Raw genomic sequence first — 20,327 nt, forward strand, 5'->3', positions numbered from 1 at the left:
AGAAGAAGCGATCAACTAGTGTCTTCTATGGGATGTATACCGTGCAAGCAGACACGTAAGATTTGCACGAATAAGGGAAGAGGAGTACCCTTATCGTTTGCCAGTGTGGTCTCCTCCATATATCGCGGTGATCTTCTTTCTTCTCTCGGGGGAACCGATGTTTTGGAGAACCATGGATCCTTGGACAAACCCATGGCCAAATTGTTGACTATGTTGCCGTGGCCGTATATCGGCGGAGGGGAAGCAGATCCGAGGCGGCGAGGGACAGCGTAGCAGGAACAGCTCCAGTGCGGTGGAGGGTGGCGAAGTTGGAGCGGCAATGGTGAGGCGCAGGACGGCGTGGTTGGACTAGCTCGGGTACGGACGGCTCGGCCTCGGCTTCAACTACTAGCCGTGGAGGGCATTGCGGTTGAGGTTGCGGTGGATGACGACGTCGGGGTATCGGCTCTGGCGTGATGGAGGAGGGCGGCGGTTGATGGGTGGGATGGGGTGGCGGACGGAGGACGCCGGGGTTTCGCGGCTGGTGGAGAGGTAGTTTTTGCGCCCACGGAGTACGAATGGAGAATCGGACGGGTGGGTGGGGGGAGGGGGAGAACCATGTTTCGGTCTGGGACGCGCTTGTTTTTGGCTTTTTTGAACAGAAGATGGGACACGCTTGTTTGAAATTTGGGGAAAGCACAAACTTTGCCCCCCTCTTAAATTTTGGACCTACTGCGGGTTGGGGGTAGGATGCTAATCCCAGGTGTCCCAAATAGTCGGCGGGAGCGATTTCGGCCGCGTGCATGTGTGCTTAGGCGGCCATTGTGTATGAATGTTTTTCGGAGGCGGTTGCGTGGCGTCTAGATGAAGCTACAAACCTACTCCGGTTTAGACCTTTGGACGTCGGGCCGGTAGGTATCACGGGTCGGAGTTATTAGAAAAGTAATTTCCTTGTACTACCAAACATTGGTCTCACGCGGTTTCGGGCGAGTAGAGGCTCTTTTGGCGCTTCGTCCAAAATTTTCAAACACAAGCATTCACGTTTAGAGTACTCTTGAACTTTCAGGATTGACCTAAATAGACAACGTTAAATTTGACCTTGTATGTTTGAAAACCTAATTAAATTGTCCGCTTCTTTTTGAAATTTTGACACTAGAAAATCCTATAACTATGATTATTTTCGAATGGAGGAGCTAAATTTGAATCTATTTTGTACACGACTACATATGCTATTATGTACAAAATCAGAGCAAAGATTGGTGCCCCATAATTTAGGTATGATTTACAAATGCCATGATATCAAATTCAAATAATTGAATGGACTTCATGTTGAATTCGATTTTTTTAACCACCTTAAGTTGAATTCAAATGTATGCTAGTTCATAGGTAGCTATTTATAATGTTCATTGTGTAACTTTCATATGTATAATGTGCTCACACACACAACATGAACTATACTCACGTTTATATTCGATAGCTAAAGCGATGCATTGTTTGGAGTTCAAAATACTAACTATGTGGATCAATTTGTCGAATAATAACATAGACATGCTCAAATTCGATAGAATCTAGATGTCTGATGGATCAATGACCGTTCCTTACGCGAATTGCAAATATCATGATCCCATCCTAATATTTGGATACAATTTATATCTTTAATCAATGTGTACAGCGGTCTTTTACCTGTAGTTTCACTCTCCATTGGTGGTCTCTCACACATGCTCACACACTCTCTCTCGAGGTGTCTTTCTCGCACACATGCTCTCGATATAACCCTCCCTCCCCCTCGTAACCATTTACGACTGTTTTCACTAACCTTTATCACAAGCACTCTTCCTCTCGCAAGCATACACATGCACAATCCCCGTCGACCCTTTCTATATACATAGACCTGCCTACGTGTCTCCTGTACGCACATTATCTTTAGGGCTGTCTCTCACGCATTGTCTCACACCTCTCTTCCTAATCGACGAGTATGATTCTAGCAGAGCATTCTGTAGGATGCCCCTTAAAGTTAGGTTGGATGAATAGTAATATCAGAGATAAAGGGGTTACCTTAGTCCAAGAACGTAGGGTTACAAATCCTAGCCGGCTTTGTCTGTGGACACAGAGTCCTTCACAATTATGCTATCTTTGTCTTGATGACTAGTCATCCATGGGTCTCCCTAAATGTGTCACGGACCGACCAATGTGGCGTAGGACGGAACCGAACGAAGGGCCTCACCTCGACCCACCGGACCTCATGCGGTGACACACCCTCTGCCCCCACATCTCGTTATCTTCTCACACCCACACATACCAACACAGACACCACACACAAAAATATATATATTCTCCTGGTGCCTCTATCCACTCCCCCCTTGCATATACACACTCAAGGGAATCTCTCGCCGTGATGTCATATTCGTCTCTCTCTCTAGACCACTCTCATTTGTCGTGCTATCTCTCCCACGCCCCCCCGCCGGCCCCTCTATCCATGCCTCTCTCGAATACGTAATACACACACATACCTCTCTAGGCCCTGCCAAATGCATCAACTACACATTCACACATGTTACATCACGTACCCCATTGATCTAAAAAGGCCTCTCTTCATGTTTATTTCACATACAACATTCCTTTTGAATAAAGTGTGGCCAAATAACTATTTTAGAATTTCTACATATATACAACATTAGAAAGTTATATGGAGGAGTATGAACGCTAATTTGCATTGCATGGTGCCCACAATGATATTTATTCTGCACTGTGAATTTGTATATTTTTATACTATATATAAAGTTAGTCATAATAAAGAGAAAGAAGAGCATCTCGCTCTCCATCGCATACCCCCCTCTATGCCCCTTTCACGTATGCACACAAACTATCTCCAGGTCCTCTAAAAGTAAGCCTCCAGCACATTCACGCATGTTTCATCTTTCTCTCGCGATATATACAGTGACGATCATTGTATTTGAAGCGAAAGCACGATACGTACATTGGACTTCAGAATCCACTCATTACGGTCACCATTTACGTTTTGTGATTATTATACAGTCACGGGCTCACCGTACAACTCTGTATTTGCTCAAGACATGACTAGTTGACCAGTTAAACGCTCCACGTGGCACCTCTAGTGTTGCATCACATTATCTCACTACCATTGGGCCCACCTGTCGGCTTGTATCTACTCTACATCTACACTCTTATAAAATACACTCTTATAAAAAACAGAGTTGGTGATGATGGTGTGCCTGCCATCCTGCAATATAGGCAATCCGATTTATATCTGATGGATAGGAAAGAAACTATGGCAATTTTGCAAAAAGGTACCCACACACCTCTCCACATTTGCAAATAAGGCCTTCCCTCGTTCATCCTTTTCTCTCACAAGATAAACTAGTCATACAAATGCATCTTGATGTTAAGTGCAACGCACGGGCTTCTTGCTAGTAAGAATGAAAACAAGCGACAAATAAATATTGGACGGTGGTTTGAAGTCATGACCGCGGGCACAGCGGACAAGGTGGCCTTGTAATGGTATGTTGAGCCGTCTGTTTTAACACACATGAGCTGGTGTGGTGATTATACACACACGCACGCATGCACATGAACTGCATGCACAAAACACTCACACGAACATGCACCCACGCACGCACGCAACACTCACACGTACACACGCAGCCACGCACGCACGCAACACTCACACGCACACACGCACACATGCATGCACACACCAGTACACCACACGACCAACACACACTCTCATGCTCAAGTGCTCAACCTACACATGCATGCGCACACATCAGGCCCTGACAGACACATACACAACCAGGTAATTCCCGCGCACGGGTTGGAGTCTTGTCGCGCCTGCGTAAATTTGTGTTTATCTGACCTTTTCCCTATGCGAACTGACAGGTGAGACCCACAAGGAACGTGGTCAATTTAACTAGTCAACATGGTGCCACGCAGACTATTTGGCCAGTCAACAGAGTGCAATCCGATGCTGAAGCGTGAGCAAGTGATCGTATAATCACCGCAAAACATATATAGTGACCGTAATCAGCTTATTCTGAAGTTCGGTGACCGTATTACGCTTTTCTCTCTATAGGCCCTCCAAAACTACATCTCTACACGTTCTCGCATGTTACATCTAACAACTATGCAATACAGCACTACTACTACACTCAAGCACAATAAATCACATGTGTTTTTAGTTTTACTAGATATCATATTGTTACTTAATTATTCAGTTTGCATACATTAAAATTGCCTTTGAAATGTATGGTCAGTATCATATACCGCGCGGGAAAAATCCCGCCCTTTCCTGTATGATCGGGTTTGTATCGATGGATCATGCGAAACAGCAAAACTATAGTACTATACAGTACAAGTGACAGTTCACTGGGCCGTCGACCCCCTCCAGCCTCCACGGGCTACTGTTCATCCACCGTCGACCTCCTCCAGCCTCCACCTGCGACTGTTCATCCACAGGCTCCTGTTCATCCAGCCTCCACCACGCGCTACTCCACCGGCTACTGTTCAACCAGCCCTCTCCACGGGCTACTATTCAACCAGCCCTCCACCATCTACTGTTCATTCTGCCCTCCACGGGGTAGTCCTGTTCGTCCTGCCCTCCACGGGGTCCTGTTCATCCAGCCCCAACCGGCTCGATCGATCGGGGTCCTGTTCATCCAGAGGCAACACCACGGGGTCCTGTTCATCCACTCCCCACCGGGAACTGTTCATCCAAACCCCCCCAGCAACGCTCACTGTTCATCTAGAGGCAGCATCGATCGGCTTTATTTAGCAGAAGTAGCGAAGGAATCGCTCGATCGGGTTCAGTTAACAGCCATCGAACGATCGCCCGGGTTCTGTAACGCGTAGCCTGCAGTGCAATCGCTCGGGTTTAGTTAGGGCCCAACGCCTCGCTCGGGTTCAGTTAGAGCCAACGCCTCGCACACACGCGCGTACGTGTACGAGTGAAATACGCATCGCTCGGCCCCCGACCTCCCACCGTAACCGGGAACTCCCCGAAATTTTCCTCGCCCTCGCTTCTACAACGGTTTTTTCCGTCATGGACGGCCCAAAGAATGTCATGCAGCTGCGTCTCCGGCCCGCCCAGGACGAAAAGCCCATTTTCTGTCATGATTTTTGTCATAGAAGTAGGAGCCCACCACATCTATGATGATACCGGGTTTTGTCACAATTATCGTCATATAAGTGTCATATGTATGACAAATTGTTTTTCGTTCGGCCCAAAATGTCACGGATGTGTCTTTTTTTTGTAGTGAGCTCTAGGCCCCACACACCCCTAAGATAAACACCGAGGCGCTGCTTCCCCGGCATAATAGGCGGACTAGTGCCTATTACGCCGGGGAATGCTTCCGTTAATTGGGAACCAACATACCTGAAATTGAAATGCAGGGGGACGGACCGACCTCTAGCTAGAGTGAAATAGTATATGAGGAGAAACCTTGTGCATCGCGAGTTACTAGGAACATCTAGTATCAAGAAGAAGCGGTCAACTAGTGTCTTCTATGAGATGAATACCGTGCAAGCAGACACGTAAGATTTGCACGAATAAGGGAAGAGGAGTACCCTTATCGTTTGCCAGTGTGGTCTCCTCCATATGTCGCGGTGATCTTCTTTTTTCTCCCGGGGGAACCGATGTTTTGGAGAACCGTGGATCCTTGGACAAACCCATGGCCAAATTGTTGACTATGTTGCCGTGGCCGTATATCGGCGGAGGGGAAGCAGATCCGAGGCGGCGAGGGACGGCGTAGCAGGAACAACTCCGGTGCGGTGGAGGGTGGTGAAGTTGGAGTGGCAATGGTGAGGTGCAGGACGGCGTGGTTGAACTGGCTCGGGTACGGATGGCTCGGCCTCGGCTGCAACTACTAGCCGTGGAGGGCATTGCGGTTGAGGTTGCGGTGGACGACGACGTCGGGGTATCGGCTCTGGCTTGATGGAGGAGGGCGGCGGTTGATGGGTGGGATGGGGTGGCGGACGGAGGACGCCAGGGTTGCGCGGCTGGTGGAGAGGTAGTTTTTGCACCCACGGAGTATGAATGAAGAATCGGACGGGTGGGTGGGGGGAGGGGGAGAACCATGTTTCAGTCTGGGACGCGCTTGTTTTTGGCTTTTTTGAACAGAAGATGGGACGCGCTTGTTTGAAATTTGGGGAAAGTACAAACTTTGCCCCCCTCTTAAATTTCGGACCTACTGTGGGTCGGGGGTAGGATGGTAATCCCAGGTGTCCCAAATAGTGGGCGGGAGCGATTTCGACCGCGCGCATGTGTGCTTAGGCGGCCATTGTGTATGAATGTTTTTCGGAGGCGGTTGCGTGGCGTCTAGATGAAGCTACAAACCTACTCCGGTTTAGACCTTTGGACGTCGGGCCGGTAGGTTTCACGGGTCGGAGTTATTAGAAAAGTAATTTCCTTGTACTACCAAACATTGGTCTCACGCGGTTTCGGGCGAGTAGAGGCTCTTTTGGCGCTTCATTCGAAATTTTGAAACACAAGCATTCACGTTTAGAGTACTCTTGAACTTTGAGGATTGACCTAAATAGACAATGTTAAATTTGACCTAGTATGTGTTGAAAACCTCATTAAATTGTCCGCTTCTTTTTGAAATTTTGACACTTGAAAATCCTATAACTATGATTATTTTGGAATGGAGGAGCTAAATTTGAATCTATTTTGTACACGACTACATATGCTATTATGTACAAAATCAGAGCAAAGATTGGTGCCCCATAATTTAGGTATGATTTACAAATGCCATGATATCAAATTCAAATAATTGAATGGACTTCATGTTGAATTCGATTTTTTAACCACCTTAAGTTGAATTCAAATGTATCCTAGTTCATAGGTAGCTATTTATAATGTTCATTGTGTAACTTTCAAATGTATAATGTGTTTTACACACACAACATGAACTATACTCACGTTTATATTCGATTCCTAAAGCGATGCATTGTCTGGAGTTCAAAATACTAACTATGTGGATCAATTTGTCGAATAATAACATAGACATGCTCAAATTCGATAGAATCTAGATGTCTGATGGATCAATGACCGTTCCTTACGCGAATTGCAAATATCATGATCCCATCCTAATATTTGGATACAATTTATATCTTTAATCAATGTGTACAGCAGTCTTTTACCTGTAGTTTCACTCTCCATCGGTCGTCTCTCACACATGCTCACACACTCTCTCTCGAGGTGTCTTTCTCACACACATGCTCTCGATATAACCCTCCCTCCCCCTCGTAACCATTTACGACTGTTTTCACTTATCTTTATCACAAGCACTCTTCCTCTCACAAGCATACACATGCACAATCCCCATCGGCCCTTTCTATATACATAGACCTGCCTACGTGTCTCCTGTACACACATTATCTTTAGGCCTGTCTCTCACGCATTGTCTCACACCTCTCTTCCTAATCGACGAGTATGATTCTAGCAGACCATTCTGTAGGATGCCCCTTAAAGTTAGGTTGATGAATAGTAATATCAGAGATAAAGGGGTTACCTTAGTCCGAGAACCTAGGGTTAAAAATCCTAGCCGGCTTTGTCAGTGGACACAGAGTCCTTCACAATTATGCTATCTTTGTCTTGTATGACTAGTCATCCATGGGTCTCCCTAAATGTGTCACGGACCGACCAATGTGGTGACACACCCTCTGCCCCCACGTCTCGTTATCTTCTCACACCCACACATACCAACACAGACACCACACACAAAAATATATATTCTCCTGGTGCCTCTATCCACTCCCCCCATGCATATACACACTCAAGGGAATCTCTCGCCATGACGTCATATTCGTCTCTCTCTGTAGACCACTCTCATTTGTCGTGCTATCTCTCCCACGCCCCCCCCCCCGCCGGCCCCTCTATCCATGCCTCTCTCGAATACGTAATACACACACATACCTCTCTAGGCCCTGCCAAATGCATCAACTACACATTCACACATGTTACATCACGTACCCCATTGATCTAAAAAGCACTCTCTTCACGTTTATTTCACATACAACATTCCTTTTGAATAAAGTGTGGCCAAATAACTATTTTAGAATTTCTACATATATACAACATTAGAAAGTTATATGGAGGAGTATGAACGCTAATTTGCATTGCATGGTGCCCACAATTATATTTATTCCGCACTGTGAATTTGTATATTTTTATACTATATATAAAGTTAGTCATAATAAAGAGAAAGAAGAGCATCTCGCTCTCCATCGCATACCCCCCTCTACGCCCCTTTCACGTATGCACACAAACTATCTCCAGGTCCTCTAAAAGTAAGCCCCTAGCACATTCACGCATGTTTCATCTTTCTCTCGCGATATATACAGTGACGATCATTCTATTTGAAGCGAAAGCACGACACGTACATTGGACTTCAGAATCCACTCATTACGGTCACCATTTACATTTTGTGATTATTATACAGTCACGGGCTCACCGTACAACTCTGTATTTGCTCAAGACACGACTAGTTGACCAGTTAAACGCTCCACGTGGCACCTCTAGTGTTGCATCACATTATCTCACTACCATCGGGCCCACCTGTCGGCTTGTATCTACTCTACATTTACACTCTTATAAAATACACTCTTATAAAAAACAGAGTTGGTGATGATGGTGTGCCTGCCATCCTGCAATATAGGCCGTCCGATTTATATCTGGCGGATAGGAAAGAAACTATGGCAATTTTGCAAAAAGGTACCCACACACCTCTCCACATTTGCAAATAAGGCCTTCCCTCGTTCATCCTTTTCTCTCACAAGATAAACTAGTCATACAAATGCATCTTGATGTTAAGTGCAACGCACGGGCTTCTTGCTAGTAAGAATGAAAACAAACGACAAAAAAATATTGGACGGTGATTCGAAGACATGACCGCGGGCACGGCGGACAAGGTGGCCTTGTATTGGTATGTTGAGCCGTCTGTTTTAACACACATGAGCTGGTGTGGTGATTATACACACACGCACACATGCACATGAACTGCATGCACGCAACACTCACACGAACATGCACCCACGCACGCACGCAACACTCACACGTACACACGTAGCCACGCACGCACGCAACACTCACACGCACAAACGCACGATTGCATGCACACACCAGTACACCACACGACCAACACACACTCTCATGCTCAAGTGCGCAACCTACACATGCATGCGCACACATCAGGCCCTGACAGACACATACACAACTAGGTGATTCCCGCGCACGGGTTTGAGTCATGTCGCGCCTGCGTAAATTTGTGTTTATCTGACCTTTTCCCTATGCGAACTGACAGGTGAGACCCACAAGGAACGTGGTCAATTTAACTAGTCAACATGGTGCCACGCAGACTATTTGGCTGGTCAGCAGAGTGCAATCCGATGCTGAAGCGTGAGCAAGTGATCGTATAATCACCGCAAAACGTATATAGTGACCGTAATCAGCTTATTCTAAAGTTCGGTGACCTTATTACGCTTTTCTCTCTGTAGGCCCTCCAAAACTACATCTCTACACGTTCTCGCATGTTACATCTAACAACTATCCAATACAGCACTACTACTACACTCTAGCACAATAAATCATATGTGTTTTTAGTTTTACTAGATATCATATTGTTACTTAATTATTCAGTTTGCATACATTAAAATTGCCTTTGAACTGTATGGTCAGTATCATATACCGCGCGGGAAAAATCCCACCCTTTCCTGTTTAATCGGGTTTGTATCGATGGATCGTGCGAAACAGCAAAACTATAGTACTATACAGTACAAGTGACAGTTCACTGGGTCGTCGTGTCGTGTACTCCTCCGTCGTAAGAGTGGAGCGCTCGCTTTCATAAATCTTCTAGTCCCTTTCGCCGACATGTGGGACATCAAGCTACCGGGTCCACGTGCCATACTGGAATACAGTGCAGAGCAGCCGGGGTGAAGCACCCAGTCATGGCGCCGGCGTAGTAATGAGCAACGAGGCGTCAAATCACAAAGCTGCACCTTTCCCGCAGTTAAGTTGGAGGGATGAAGTAATAATGCTAATAAAAGAAGTTGGAGGGACGAAGCAAACCATCATTTCACTCGTTGCTGAATCCGTTTCTCCCTCATCTTCTTCAAGTTAACCACGTGTTGCTTCTGCCGTTGTTCTGCCTCATGTGGGACGCAGATCGGCTGGGTAAAGCACTGACACGTGGGACCACATGTTAGCAAACCATCAGGACAACGTCCTCTAAAAATAAGAAACCTCCCCCGCCATCCGCGCGGCAAAATCACCTCCTTTTTACTAATCTTGATTCTATAATTTTTTAGATCAATATAATTGGAGCAAAACCAAGTGGTACGGTTAAGGGCATCCACAATGTGTGGCCAAATGTGAAAATAGATTTTGGCATCGTGGGAACCATTGTGGACGGTGTTGCCAAAGCCAAAAGGATGGAACCGAAGCTCCCTGATTGATTGATTGAAGGAATAGAAAAAATTCAACGTCTCTCCTCTTTCTCCCGTGCTTGGACGCATGTACAGTATAGAGCACGGAGTCTACTCCCCTGTCCCTTCTATCACAAATCACAAAGCAGTGAGGTGTCAAATCACAAAGCACGGACGAAGCAACCATCATTTCGCTCTTCGCTGATTCCGCTTCTCCATCGTCTTCTTCGAGAAACCATCTCACCGCACTAAGCTAGACGGGCGACGCTATTGTGTACTAGTAGTACTAGTACATTTACGCGTCCTTTGGTTCAACGGACTTCCTGGATGCAAATAAGGCGGTTGTCTCGGCTTGTAGGCAGCACTTCCGAACGACTTACCGTGGTCTCCCTCAATGGTGTTCTCCGTCGAACGCACTTCGCCAAACCACAACATTCGAGATATCGTCGACGTCACCGCAATGGGGAAGGAAGTCAAATATAGTTACTACCTCCATATTTTTGGTACACAAGGCCAGTATATCAAAATTACAATTTGCGAAAGGCCACTAACACTAATTGAGGCAAGATTGATGGGGTTTGCCTCGTACTAGCAACCAAGGACATTAATATCCCCTGCATGCATGTGGAAGTGAGAAGGTTGGTTTGCATGGCGCTGCATTAATCAAGCGATGAGGAGTGAGATGGTTAGCTCTTTGGGCTTTAGAGAAAAAATACGCATTAATTGACACGTGAAATGAGGATTTGTATCGATTAATCCTACGAAGGAAACCCCCGCTTTTCTTTTTTAACACTAGTACTCCTAGTACGTAGTACTCCCTCCGTTCCTTTTTACTCCGCATATAAGATTTGTGTAGAGTCAAACTTCACCAACTTCGACCAAATTTGTATAAAAAAATATCAACATCTACAATATCAAATATAGATAATACGAAACTACATTCCATAATGAATCTAAAGATATCCCTTTGGCGTTGTAAATATTGATACCTTTTTCTATAACTTTGGTCAAAGTAAAGATACTTTGACTTCAGACAAAAGTTATATGCGGACTAAAAGAAACAGAGGGAGTACGTATCTTTGGGTCTAGGCCTTGCATTGCCATACTTCGCCACACATTTTCCCCAAGCTTGCCTAAAGTTTTCAAAATGAAAAGGAGGTACACTTGCGCACAGCTGTCGCGGTCGCACCGCACCCTCACATGGTCGCTCCTGCATGCCGCGGTCACACCGCACCCTCACACAGTCGCTCTTGCACGCCGCAAACCCAACCAAGGGAACGCACCCTCACCGACACATGCTGTCGCATGTGAACAAACCAAACTCAGCCATCCTACCGCTGACACATAATTTTTGTTCATAGAGTATGTTTATCCAACCGCATGTTGGGGAGTATCTGTACGGCCTGTGCGGTGGTGTGTTCGGGAAGAAGAAGAGGTGAGGAAGAAGGGTTAGGAGACGTAGGATATTCATCCAATCGCCTGAAATGGTAGACTGACCCAAGTCAGGCGACTTGCATAACAATATATGTTTTTACACAGCAAAAGATCCATAAAAACAACAACATAAAGAAAAACTATCACTGCTCGCGGAACGAGACGGCCTTGTCATCTTTGGCTGCCGGCGCGAACCAGCCGTGGCTGCCGACATGTGTCTCCGCACCATGGTTGTCCTCGGCCTCCAACTACTCGTTCACGCAGAGCGTGTGGGCGCTCTGCACAGACGAGAGCACCGCTCGGTTCAAGTCGAGGACGTCCGGTTCCGCCTGCAGGAGGGCCTCGATGGCAGCGGCATCTGCGCGCTCCGCGTCGAGTCGAGCCTCCGCCGCCCGGTTCATGTCCAGGACGTCCGGTTCCGCCTGCAGGAGGGCCTTGATGAGAGCGGCATCCGCATGCTCCACGTTGAGTTGAGCCTCTGCCGCCCGGTTCAAGTCCAGGACGTCCGGTTCCGCCTGCAGGAGGGCCTCGATGGCAGCGGAATCCGCGCGCTCCGCCTCATGTTGAGCCTCCGCCGCCTGGTTCACATCCACGACATCTGGTTCCGCCTGCAGGAGAGCCTCGATGGCAGCGGCATGCGCACGCTCGGCGTCGAGTTGAGCCTCTGCCTCCCGGTCCTCCTTTAGTATCGCCAGGTTGAACCGCTGGTCCGCCTGCACCATGGGGGACTCGGACGCCGGCACAAAGTCGACGTCCATCGTCTCATACCCATCGGAGGCCTTCTGCGCCGTGACCTCCGCCATGAACATTGGATCGGCTTCCTCCTCCTCGTAGCTTGGCTCCAGAGAACTCGGGGATTGGCCCGCCGCAAAGCGAGCTTGGGAATGGAGGTCTGTGGCGCCGACCGTGATACATCCCCAACGTATCTATAATTTATGAAGTATTCATGCTATTATATTATCCATCTTAGATGTTTTATATGCATTTATATGCTATTTTATATGATTTTTGGGACTAACCTATTAACCTAGAGCCTAGTGCCAGTTTCTGTTTTTTCCTTGTTTTTGAGTTTTACAGAAAAGGAATACCAAACGGAGTCCAGTTGACGTGCCAATTTTTGATGATTTTTTATGGACCAAAAGAAGCCCCTGGAGTAAAAGAGTTGGGCCAGAAGAGTCCCGGGCTGTCCACGAGGGTGAGGGGGCGCGCCCACCCCCCTGGGCGTGGGCCCCTACCTCGTGGACGACTCGGAGACCCCCCTGATGTGAAACCAACGCCAAAAATTCCTATAAATACAGAAACCCCCAGAAAATAAGCTAGATCAGAAGTTCCGCCGCCGCAAGCCTCTGTAGCCACGAGAAATCAATCTAGGCCCTCTCTGGCACCCTGCCGAAGGGGACCATCATCACCGGAGGCCATGGAGGAGGATCCCGGAGGGGCCATCATCGCCATAAAGGCCAAGGACAAGAGGGAGAACATCTCCCCATCTAGGGGGAGCCATGCAGGAGGAAGCACAGGGGGGAACCTCTCCTCCTCTCTCCCGGTGGTGCCGTAGTGCCATCGGGAGGGGAATCATCGCCGCGGTGATCGTCTTCATCAACATCACCATCCTCATCTATTTTACACGGTCCACTCTCCCGCACCCCGCTGTAATCCCTACTTGAACATGGTGCTTTATGCCACATATTATGATCCAATGATGTGTTGCCATCTTATGATGTTTTGAGTAGATATCTTTTGTCCTTGGGTTGATTGATGATCTAGATTGGTACGAGTTGTATGTTTTATTTTGGTGTTGTCCTATTGTGCCCTCCGTGTCGCGCAAGCGTGAGGGATTCCCGTTGTAGGGTGTTGCAATACATTTACGATTCTCTTATAGTGGGTTGTTTGAGTGACAGAAGCATAAACCCGAGTAAGGGGGTTGTTGCGTATGGGATAAAAAGGACTTGATATGTTAATGCTATGGTTGGGTTTTACCTTAATGATCTTTAGTAGTTGCGGATGCTTGCTAGAGTTCCAATCATAAGTGCATATGATCCAAGAAGAGAAAGTATGTTAGATTATGCCTCTCCCTCATATGAAATTGCTATGACGACTACCGGTCTTGTTAACAATTGCCTAGGACAATTCCGCACACCGATCCATCATTATTCCACACTTGCTATTTATAATATTTAGTAATATATTATAACTTTATGATAACAGCACCTACTTTTATATTTTAGCTTTCTGATACCATGCAAAGTTATCCTCTTCATACCCACAACGTACTTTTATTTCTCGTTTCTAGTTGGAAGCAAACGTTCGGTGTACGTAGAGTCATATCAGTGGCAGATAGGACTTGAGAGAATATTGATCTTACCTTTAGCTCCTTGTGGGTTCGACACTCCATACTTATCACTTCCACCTTTGTGAATTGCTACGATGATTCCCTGCACTTGGGGATTATCAAGCTCTTTTCTGGCGCCGTTGCCGGGGAGCAATAGCGTGGGGTTGATATTCTCGTGTGTGCTTGTTTGCTTTCTTCACTAAGTAGATTTTGTTTTTCCTTTTTGTTTCTGTTTAGTTGTGGGTGTAACATACAATTTCTTAAAAAAGAATGAAAATACAAAAAATATTATTACTTGCCTCTCATGCCTAAAAAGTTTTTCAAAAAGAGAAGTGATTGGAAAGTTATGCATTGAAGAAGTGACGGTCGACCTTGAGCACTTGTGTTCATGCTCACGGAAACAATGTAGAATTTTTCATGGAAGTTTCTCTGTAAATAATTATCCCCTTGTGTATATCCATTGTATTATAAAAATAATGTGCCAAGCTTTGGTTTTAGGATGATTAGATTGCTTGTTTACTATATGCAGAACAAAAACAGAAACTTTGGCTGTAGCGCGTGATTTTACATTTTTTACTGGAAGGTCAAATGGGTATAAATTGTTTTGCACATTACTTATGTACAAATTTTTCAAATTTCAAATTTATTTCATAATTTTTGGAGTTACAGAAGTTTACTAAACTTCCAGATTACTACAGACTGCCCTGTTTTTAACAGATTCTGTTTTTCACGTATTGTTTGCTTATTTTGATGAATCTATGGCTAGTATCGGGGGGTATGAACCATAGAGAAGTTGGAATACAGTAGGTTTAACACCAATATAAATAAGGAATGAGTTCATTACAGTACCTTAAGGTGGTAGTTTGCTTTATCACACTAACGGATCTCACAAAAATTTTGTTAAAGTTTTGTGTGGATGAAGTGTTCGAAGATCGAGGAGCTATCAATATGAGAAGAATAAAGAGAGGCAAGAGTTCAAGCTTGGGGATGCCCAAGGCACCCCAAGTAAATATTCCAAGGATACTCAAGCATCTAAGCTTGGGGATGCCCCGGTTGGCATCTCATCTTTCTTCTTCAACAAATATCGGTATACCTCGGTTTTTGTTTTGTTCACATGATTTGTGTCCTTTGTGTTTTTTTTCCTTTAAGAACCATGCTAGCATGAGATATCCCTTCATTGATTCATATAATACTTCATGTGCTTCACTTATATATTTTAAGAATTATCTTATAGAATTGCTATTGTGCTTCACTTAAATCTTTTGAGTATGGTTTAATAGAATGCTTCTTGTGCTTCACTTATATATTTTGAGCTTGGATATTGGTTAGTCTATATTAATTGTAGAACGCTCCATGAAATTCACTTATATCTTTTGGAGTATGAATAATACTATCATCTAAAGTGGGTTTGGAAGAGTGTCAACTTTAGGAATTAGTTATCCCACTATTCCGAATGAGAAGAATTTTGCTTATGTGGAGAGTAGTAAAATTTCTATGCTTGTAGATCATGAAAAGAATGCTTTATGTGATGGTTATATTGTTGAACTCATTCATGATGCTACTGAAAATTATTATGAGGGAGGAATACATGCTTGTAGGAGTTGCAATAATACCAAGTTTCCTCTCTATGTGCTTAAAGTTTCGAAGTTATACTTGTTTTGCCTTCCTATGCTAGTTCATTCTTGTTCCTATAAATTATGTGCTCACAAAATCCCTAGGCATAGGAAGTGGGTTATATTTAAATGTGCTAGTCATATTCTTCATGATGCTCTCTTTATGTTTCAATTCTTATCTTTTATGTGAGCATCATTGAAATCATCATGCCTAGCTAAAAGGCATTAAAGAAAAGCGCTTGTTGGGACACAACCCAATATTTAACCTTACTGTTTTTGTGTGTTTACATGATTAAGCTACTGTAGTAATCATGTTTTATAGCTTTTGTTTCAATAAAGTGCCAAGTAAGACCTTTGGGAAGACTTGGGTGAAAGTTAATGTGATCTTGCTGTAAAAAACAGAAACTTTGCGCTCACGAGATTGGCTGTCATTTTTTTACAGAAGAGTGCTTTTGAGTTGATTCTTTTTGCAGAAGATTAATAGACAAATTCCTCACGTCCAACAATTTATTTCATAATTTTTGGAGTAGCAGACGTATGGTTGCTGTTAAGATCATTACAGACTGTTCTGTTTATGACAAATTCTGTTTTCATTGCATAGTTTGCCTGTTTTCTAGTTTCTATGGCTTATATTTCTCAATACAAATTGTAGAAATGATATGGTACAGTAGGCATTGTGTGAGAACAATTATGACCCTTGTTTTGACAGTACCAAAGTGAATGGTTACTCTTTATCATACTAACCTATCTCACGAAGTTCCATTAAGTTTTGTGTGATTGAAGTTTTCAAGCTTTGGTGAGATATCGATATGAGGAGAATAAGGAGTGGAAAGGCCCTAAGATTGGGGATGCCCAAGGCACCCCAAGGTAATATTCAAGGAATACTCAAGTGCCTAAGCTTGGGGATGCCCCAGAAGGCATCCCCTCTTTCGTCTTCAAAACTATCGGTATACCTTACTCGGAGCTATATTTTTATTCGTCACATGATATGTGTTTTGCTTGGAGCGTATTTTCAATTTTACTTGCTGTTTGAATAAAATCATTGGATCTGAAATCTTGAATGAAAAAGAATCCTCCCATGGCTAGTTAATTATTTGACTACTCAGTGTTCTTCACTTATATCTTTTTGGGGTAGTTTGTCATTTACTCACGTGCTTCACGTATATCCTATGAGTAAATGGTTGAATGAATTGAATATCATAAATCTGAATTTATATATGTTTCATATGCTTATAACATGGGGAGTAATGACTTCACACATAATAAGTATAGGTAGTAAACTTATTGAAAGTTAGCAAACGCAGAATTGGTCACTTGAACAATTCATGAACGAATATTGAAGGAAGAGAGATTTCACATATAAATATACTATCTTGGACATCTTTTGTAATTGTGAGCACTCATAAAAATTTGACATGCTAAAAAGTTGATGTTGGACAAGGAAGACAACTTAATGGGTTATGTTTTCCTATATCCGAAATGTTATATTGTCTTGGATCATCCAACATGTTGAGCTTGCCTTTCCCTCTCATGCTAGCCAAATTCTTTGCACCAAGTAGAAATACTACTTGTGCTTCCAAACATCCCTTAAACCAGTTTGCCATGAGAGTCCACCATACCTACCTATGGATTGAGTAAGATCCTTCAAGTAAGTTGTCATCGGTGCATGCAATAAAAATTGCTCTCTAAATATGTATGATCTATTAGTGCGAAGAAAATAAGCTTTATACGAACTTGTGATAGGGAAGTAATAAAAGCGACGGATTGCATAATAAAGGTCTTTATCACAAGAGGCAATATAAAGTGACGTTCTTTTGCATTAAGATTTTGTACATCCAACCATAAAAGCGCATGACAACCTCTGCTTACCTCTGCGAAGGGCCTATCTTTTATCTTCTACCCTCATACAAGAATCTTGGTGATCATCACCTTTCCTTTTTACACTTTTTCCTTTGGCAAGCACTTTGTGTTGGAACGATCCGGATATATATATCCACTTGGATGTAGGTTTTCATGAGTTATTATTGTTGACATTACCCTTGAGGTAAAAGGTTGGGAGGCGAAACTATAAGCCCCTATCTTTCTCTGTGTCCGATTAAAACTTTGAACCCATAAATATCACGTGAGTGTTAGCAATTGTGAAAGATTAAATGATAGTTGAGTATGTGCAGTTTGCTGAATCAAAGCTCTGACATAGACCCTTCCTGAAAATAAGATGAATTGCAATTGTTTGATGACTAAGAGCACTGTTTGTTAGTTTTCAAGAAAGTTTATGATCTATACTTTAACATGTGAATAGCTTGTTACTTGATCATGAAAAGTTTTATGAGATGAGCTACTGTTATGACATATAATGATGCTAGAAAAGGTGATTGAAATTATCATTGATCAAACTTGTGCACCTGCTAGCATTCGCACTTCATAAATTATTTCTTTTATCATTTACCTACTCGAGGACGAGCAGGAATTAAGCTTGGGGATGCTGATACGTCCCCAACGTATCTATAATTTATGAAGTATTCATGCTATTATATTATCCATCTTAGATGTTTTATATGCATTTGTATGCTATTTTATATGATTTTTGGGACTAACCTATTAACCTAGAGCCCAGTGCCAGTTTCTGTTATTTCCTTGTTTTTGAGTTTTACAGAAACGGAATACCAAACGGAGTCCAATTGACGTGCCAATTTTTGATGATTTTTTATGGACCAAAAGAAGCCCCTGGAGTAAAAGAGTTGGGCCAGAAGAGTCCCGGGCTGTCCACGAGGGTGGGGGGCGCGCCCACCCACCCTCCCTTGGGCATGGGCCCCTGCCTCGTGGACGACTCAGAGACCCCCCCCCCCCCTGACGTGAAACCAACACCAAAAATTCCTATAAATACATAAACCCCCAGAAAATAACCTAGATCGGAAGTTCCACCGCCGCAAGCCTCTGTAGCCACGAGAAATCAATCTATGCCCTCTCTGGCACCCTACCGGAGGGGGCCATCATCACCGGAGGCCATGGAGGAGGATCCCGGAGGGGCCATCATCGCCATCAAGGCCAAGGACAAGAGGGAGAACCTCTCCCCATCTAGGGGGAGGCCATGGAGGAGGAAGCACAAGGGGGAGAACCTCTCCTCCTCTCTCTCGGTGGCGCCGGAGTGCCATCAGGAGGGGAATCATCGCCACGGTGATCGTCTTCATCAACATCACCATCATCATCACCATCCTCATCTATTTTACGCGGTCCACTCTCCCGCACCCCGCTGTAATCCCTACTTGAACATGGTGCTTTATGCCACATATTATGATCCAATGATATGTTGCCATCGTATGATGTTTTGAGTAGATATCTTTTGTCCTTGGGTTGATTGATGATCTAGATTGGTACGAGTTGTATGTTTTATTTTGGTGTTGTCCTATTGTGCCCTCCGTGTCACGCAAGCATGAGGGATTCCCGCTGTAGGGTGTGGCAATATGTTTACGATTCGCTTATAGTGGGTTGTTTGAGTGACAGAAGCATAAACCCGAGTAAGGGGGTTGTTGCGTATGGGATAAAGGGGACTTGATATGTTAATGCTATGGTTGGGTTTTACCTTAAAGATCTTTAGTAGTTGCGGATGCTTGCTAGAGTTCCAATCATAAGTGCATATGATCCAAGAAGAGAAAGTATGTTAGCTTATGCCTCTCCCTCATATGAAATTGCAATGATGACTACCGGTCTTGTTAACAATTGTGTAGGACAATTCCGCACACCGATCCATCATTATTCCACACTCGCTATTTATAATATTTAGTAATATATTATAACTTTATGATAACAGCACCTACTTTTATATTTTAGCTTTCTGATACCATGCAAAGTTATCCTTGTCATACCCACAACGTAGTTTTATTTCTCGTTTCTAGTTGGAAGCAAACGTTCGGTGTACGTACAGTCGTATCAGTGGCAGATAGGACTTGAGAGAATATTTATCTTACCTTTAGCTCCTTGTGGGTTCGACACTCCATACTTATCACTTCCACCTTTGGGAATTGCTACGATGATTTCCTGCACTTGGGGATTATCAGAACGCCGCCGCGATTTCTGCGCGGCGCTTCGGCGTCAGCATCTTGTAGTACGTGATCTTGCGGCGCACCATGGCTTTCCGGCGAACTAGGGGATGCTTGATGCGGGCTAGGGGATCGAAAGGTGGGGGAAGGGGCTGGAGATTAGGTGTGGTTTTAGGGCAGTGGCTGGCATAGGCCGAGGAGCGAAGGTTCTGGTATGAATAGTGGTTCCGGTGACGACCGGTCAATCGGTTTTGATTGTACATCGCTCGTGTCGCGTTCGCGTTGCAGCCCGGCACGCTGGACCCTCCACATCGCTTGCCGAATGGAACGCGCTTCGTCTTGCGTTTTCGCTCGCTTGTGGGACCGCAGTTGAGAGCAAACCGACGTCCCTCCCCCTCCCCCGCCCGCGTCATTTATACTACCACTCCCTCCATTTTATGAGGAGTAAATAAAAACAGAGGGAGTATACTACGGATGAGGATCCCCTGATGTGGCCGA

Source organism: Aegilops tauschii, chromosome 2 (genome assembly GCF_002575655.3).
Source record: "Aegilops tauschii subsp. strangulata cultivar AL8/78 chromosome 2, Aet v6.0, whole genome shotgun sequence".
NCBI lineage: Eukaryota > Viridiplantae > Streptophyta > Magnoliopsida > Poales > Poaceae > Aegilops > Aegilops tauschii.